The sequence below is a fragment of the Schistocerca cancellata genome, chromosome 3, assembly GCF_023864275.1.
Source record: "Schistocerca cancellata isolate TAMUIC-IGC-003103 chromosome 3, iqSchCanc2.1, whole genome shotgun sequence".
In the NCBI taxonomy this organism is placed as follows: Eukaryota; Metazoa; Arthropoda; class Insecta; order Orthoptera; family Acrididae; genus Schistocerca; species Schistocerca cancellata.
The window spans coordinates 46,931,190-46,937,081 of NC_064628.1; the positions used below are offsets into that span (position 1 = coordinate 46,931,190).

Consider the following 5,892-nt stretch of genomic DNA (forward strand, 5'->3'; position numbering starts at 1 on the left):
GTTCGGTAATTTTCACATCTGTCTTCGCCTCTTTTCTTTGGGATTGGAATTATTATATTCTTCTTGAAGTCTGAGGGTATTTCGCCTGTCTCATAGATCTTGCTCACCAGATGGTAGAGTTTTGTCAGGACTGGCTCTCGCAAGGCTGTCAGTGGTTCTAATGGAATGTTGTCTACTCCTGGGGCCTTGTTTCGAATCAAAGTCTGATAAGATTCGCATGGAAGTTGCTCGATCGGTATAAGGGTAGAGTACAGGTTACTAGGTTTCAAGCATGACCATTAGGAGATGTAGTGGAAAGAGGGTGATTTTAACGAACAATAATGTGTCAAATCTACAGCTTTCGACATCTGGAGTTACTGGAGGAGTATCAGTGACATGAGTAGGCTTCTGTGTAAAATGCCAGAAGATCTTAGGACCAAGTGGAGCTCTACAGACCTTCGTAGAACACCTAAACTTGCAAGAGATCATTTTTCAATCCTTTATAACAAAGAAATTAGGACGAAAAACTAACTGAGGAACTCTGGATAACACCTAGCACCAAATAAAAGATAGTAGCTTACTAATCATTTGTCAAGATGTTTAATTCGCAGACAGGGTTTTACAAGAACATCCAGACGTTGAGCTAAGTTTCTTGCACTGTCGTTCGAGACATTTAACTTTGATACTTTCTCATGGTGCCCCTAATTCTCCCGTTGATACTCGCTGCTGTAATGTAAAATGTGTAAACAACAGATTAAATCTTCACCCTCCCCAAGTTCCCGCATTTCCGGTCAGACGTCAGAGGCGCGATACTCAGATATTAATCCATCTTCCCGTGCAAGATAATGAACACTCTCGACGTGTCTTATCGAGAACCTGCCATCATAACAGAGTCATCGCGCTGATAAGCTCTCACGAGCTGATCACGCCTGTCCCGACCCAAGTGGCGCAGTAGTTAAGATAGCGGACTCGCATTCGGGGGAGGTGCAGTCGTTCTCATTTAAGATTTTCGTGTACACCCCAAACCACTGGAGAATAGCGGCATATTACTTTTTTCTATGTCACAAAAATGTCCTGTCCTGCCATTACTCATTTCGAGCGCTTACACCATCTCCAATGTTGTCGACGGTACGACAATCTCTAATCTTAGTTGCTGATCACAACTTCACAAATGGACTCACCGTAGTGGCACTTCACAGTCGTTCCTACTAATGTTTCGCAACATGCTTGTGCAAATGCTATGCTATGTATTTTAGGACTTTCCTACTTTACGAATGAAGCTTTGTCTGCACAGATGTACACTGCGCCTTGACCGAAGTCACAGGATGCCTCCTAATATGGCGTCAAATCTTCTTTTGCCCTGTGCAGCAACTCGACGTGACGCGGTTTAACAAGTTGTTGGAATGAATTTACAATTAAATCAATACAATGAAATGAGTACCCTTAGCTGCATACAGGCGTTGATATACGTCAACGGGGACAGTTGAAAATGTGTGCCCCGACCGGGACTCGAACCCGGGATCGCCTGCTTACATGGCAGACGCTCTATCCATCTGAGCCACCGAGGACAGAGAGGATGGTTCGACTGCAGGGACTTATCTCTATCACGCCTCCTGTGAGACCCACATTCACAACTTATTATTCATATGTAAGTTTTTGGAAGTCCCCCTTTTTTTTTGTCATCAGTCTACTGACTGGTTTGATGCGGCCCGCCACGAATTCCTTGAATTCCTTTCCTGTGCTAACCTCTTCATCTCAGACTAGCACTTGCAACCTACGTCCTCAGTTACACTCCTGGAAATGGAAAAAAGAACACATTGACACCGGTGTGTCAGACCCACCATACTTGCTCCGGACACTGCGAGAGGTCTGTACAAGCAATGATCACACGCACGGCACAGCGGACACACCAGGAACCGCGGTGTTGGCCGTCGAATGGCGCTAGCTACGCAGCATTTGTGCACCGCCGCCGTCAGTGTCAGCCAGTTTGCCGTGGCATACGGAGCTCCATCGCAGTCTTTAACACTGGTAGCATGCCGCGACAGCGTGGACGTGAACCGTATGTGCAGTTGACGGACTTTGAGCGAGGGCGTATAGTGGGCATGCGGGAGGCCGGGTGGACGTACCGCCGAATTGCTCAACACGTGGGGCGTGAGGTCTCCACAATACATCGATGTTGTCGCCAGTGGTCGGCGGAAGGTGCACGTGCCCGTCGACCTGGGACCGGACCGCAGCGACGCACGGATGCACGTCAAGACCGTAGGATCCTACGCAGTGCCGTAGGGGACCGCACCGCCACTTCCCAGCAAATTAGGGACACTGTTGCTCCTGGGGTATCGGCGAGGACCATTCGCAACCGTCTCCATGAAGCTGGGCTACGGTCCCGCACACCGTTAGGCCGTCTTCCGCTCTCGCCCCAACTTCGTGCAGCCCGCCTCCAGTGGTGTCGCGACAGGCGTGAATGGAGGGACGAATGGAGACGTGTCGTCTTCAGCGATGAGAGTCGCTTCTGCCTTGGTGCCAATGATGGTCGTATGCGTGTTTGGCGCCGTGCAGGTGAGCGCCACAATCAGGACTGCATACGACCGAGGCACACAGGGCCAACACCCGGCATCATGGTGTGGGGAGCGATCTCCTACACTGGCCGTACACCACTGGCCATCGTCGAGGGGACACTGAATATTGCACGGTACATCCAAACCGTCATCGAACCCATCGTCCTACCATTCCTAGACCGGCAAGGGAACTTGCTGTTCCAACAGGACAATGCACGTCCGCATGTATCCCGTGCCACCCAACGTGCTCTAGAAGGTGTAAGTCAACTACCCTGGCCAGCAAGATCTCCGGATCTGTCCCCCATTGAGCATGTTTGGGACTGGATGAAGCGTCGTCTCACGCGGTCTGCACGTCCAGCATGAACGCTGGTCCAACTGAGGCGCCAGGTGGAAATGGCATGGCAAGCCGTTCCACAGGACTACATCCAGCATCTCTACGATCGTCTCCATGGGAGAATAGCAGCCTGCATTGCTGCGAAAGGTGGATATACACTGTACTAGTGCCGACATTGTGCATGCTCTGTTGCCTGTGTCTATGTGCCTGTGGTTCTGTCAGTGTGGTCATGTGATGTATCTGACCCCAGGAATGTGTCAATAAAGTTTCCCCTTCCTGGGACAATGAATTCACGGTGTTCTTATTTCAATTTCCAGGAGTGTATTTGCTTCACGTATTCCAATCTGTGTCTTCCTCTACAGTTTTTGCCCTCTACAGCTCCCTCTAGTATCATGGAAGTCATTCCCTCATGTCTTAGCAGATGTCCTATCATCCTGTCCCTTTTCCTTATCAGTGTTTTCCACATATTCCTTTCCTCTCCGATTCTGCGTAGAACCTCCTCATTCCTTACCTTATCAGTCCACCTAATTTTCAACATTCGTCTATAGCACCACATCTCAAATACTTCGATTCTCTTCTGTTCCGGTTTTCCCACAGTCCATGTTTCACTACCATACAATGCTGTACTCCAGACGTACATCCTCAGAAATTTCTTCCCCAAATTAAGGCCGGTATTTGATATTAGTAGAATTCTCTTGGCCAGAAATGCCTTTTTTGCCATAGCGAGTCTGCTTTTGATGTCCTCCTTGCTCCGTCCGTCATTGGTTATTTTACTGCCTAGGTGGCAGAATTCCTTAACTTCATTGACTTCGTGACTTCGTGACCATCAATCCTGATGTTAAGTTTCTCGCTGTTCTCATTTCTACTACTTCTCATTACCTTCGTCTTTCTCCGATTTACTCTCAAACCATACTGTGTACTCATTAGACTGTTCATTCCGTTCAGCAGATCATTTAATTCTTCTTCACTTTCACGCAGGATAGCAATGTCATCAGCGAATCGTATCACTGATATCCTTTCACCTTGTATTTTAATTCCACTCCTGAACCTTTCTTTTATTTCCATCATTGCTTCCTCGAAGTACAGATTGAAGAGTAGGGGCGAAAGGCTACAGTCTTGTCTTACACCCTTCTTAATACGAGCACTTCGTTCTTGATCGTCCACTTACAGAATGCAAAAGTGTTGCCAGTGCAAGAGTCTTCCAAGAGCTGACCTCTCCATTATGTCCCATAAATGTTGGAGGGGATCTGGGTAGGCAAATAATTCGCTCGAATTGTTCAGAATGTTCATCAAAACCAATTACTAAAAATTGTGGCCCCATGCGCATTGTCATCCTTAAAATTCCATTGTTGTTTCGGATCATAAAGTCCATGAATGGCTGCAAATGTTCTCCAAGTAGCCGAACAGAACAATTAGCCGGTCAGTGAACGGTTTAGTCGGAGCAGAGGACCCTGTCCCTTCCATGTAAACACAGCCCACACCATTATGGAGCAACCACCAGCCTGCACAGTGCCCTGTTGACAACTTGGGTCCATGGCTTCATGGGGTCTGCATCACACTCGATCGTTACCACCACGTCTTACCAACTGAAATCGGGACTCATCTGAGCAGGCCACGATTTTCCAGTCGTCTACGGTCCAACTGATATCGTCAAGAGCTCAGGAGAGGCGCTGGAGCCGATGTCGTGCTGTCAGCGAAGACACTGCTGTCGGTCGTCTGCTGCCAAACCCCATTAACGCCAAATTTCACAGCACTGTCCTAACGAATACGTTCGTCGAACGCCCCAAATTGATTTCTGTCATTATTTGAAGCAGTGTTTTTAGCTTGTCTGTGAGCACTGGTAACTCTACACGATCGCCGCTGCTCTCGTTCGTTAAGTAAAGGCCGTCGACCACAGCATTTCCGTGGTGAGAGGTAATGCCTGAAATTTAATGTTCTCGGTACACTCTTGACACTATGGATCTCAGAATATTGAATTCGCTAACGGTTTCAGAGATGAAATGGCCCCTGCACCTAGCTCCAAGTACCACTCCGCGTTCAAAGTCTGTTAATTCCGTGGTGAGGCCATAATCACGTTGGAAAAAATTTCGCATGAATCTTCTGCGTACAAATGACAGTTTCGCTTTCATTTCCTTTACTGTAAATCCCTTTGATACAAAGGGGGGGGGGGCGGCAGTAGCTTGCAGACGCCGCTCTTCGGCCTATAGAATAAAAATAATCGTACAGAAAGACATAAAAACAGATAGACATGAATGTTAAAAACAGTTGGTATACATAAGAATGTGATGGAGGCGTTCGGTGGACGGCACATGACACATAACCAAGGTCGACCGAGCACGCAACGAAGGCATTCAGTTGTTCACCGAACGAAGGAGCACACTGAAGAGAACGCTGACACACAGTAACGACCAAAAACACTGTTGCACAAAACACTGGCGGCGATCTTCGTCCCTGAAAACACTGACACCTGCCACCAGAGGAAGGGACAGGCAGGGAGGGGGGAAGGAGGGGGGGGAGAAGAATCCAATGAGAGAAAGGGAGGGTAAGGGGAGGGGAGAGGGTTGGGTGTTGCAGCCTGGGGAGGGAGGAGGGGGAGGGAGTGGGAAACAGGGAGAGAGGAGAGTGAAGGGAGAAAGGAAGGTGAGGAAGGAGAGAGGGAGACCTGGAGGAAAAGGGGGAAGGAAGAAAAGGGGAGGATTATATCTGATAGGAGGGGTATATGGAGGGAACGAGGACATTATCAGGAAGGGGGAGTTGGCAGAAGCCACCTTGGGCAAGGATGTGGAGAGTGTGAAGATGGAGAGCAGGTGGGACGCAAGAGTGCAGACGTGGTAGTGGGCTGGGGTGGGAGAGGATGGGAGACACAATTGGGTTGGGAGGATGAAGCTTGTGGGAGGTGTAAAGGATGACAGTTCCGCTAATGTGCTACCCTTTTAAACCTCCTGTACGCAATACTACCGCCATCTGTATATGTGCATATAACTATCCCATGACTTCTTTTACCTCAGTGTATATGCATGTGGT

General features: G+C 48.5%; 1 non-coding gene across 1 annotated transcript; it reads right to left on the minus strand.

Moving 5' to 3' along the window:
• Positions 1 to 1,473: 1,473 nt before the first annotated feature.
• On the minus strand, positions 1,474 to 1,547 carry Trnat-ugu (transfer RNA threonine (anticodon UGU)). The gene has a single exon. It is a non-coding gene; the product is annotated as a tRNA-Thr (tRNA).
• Positions 1,548 to 5,892: the final 4,345 nt, after the last annotated feature.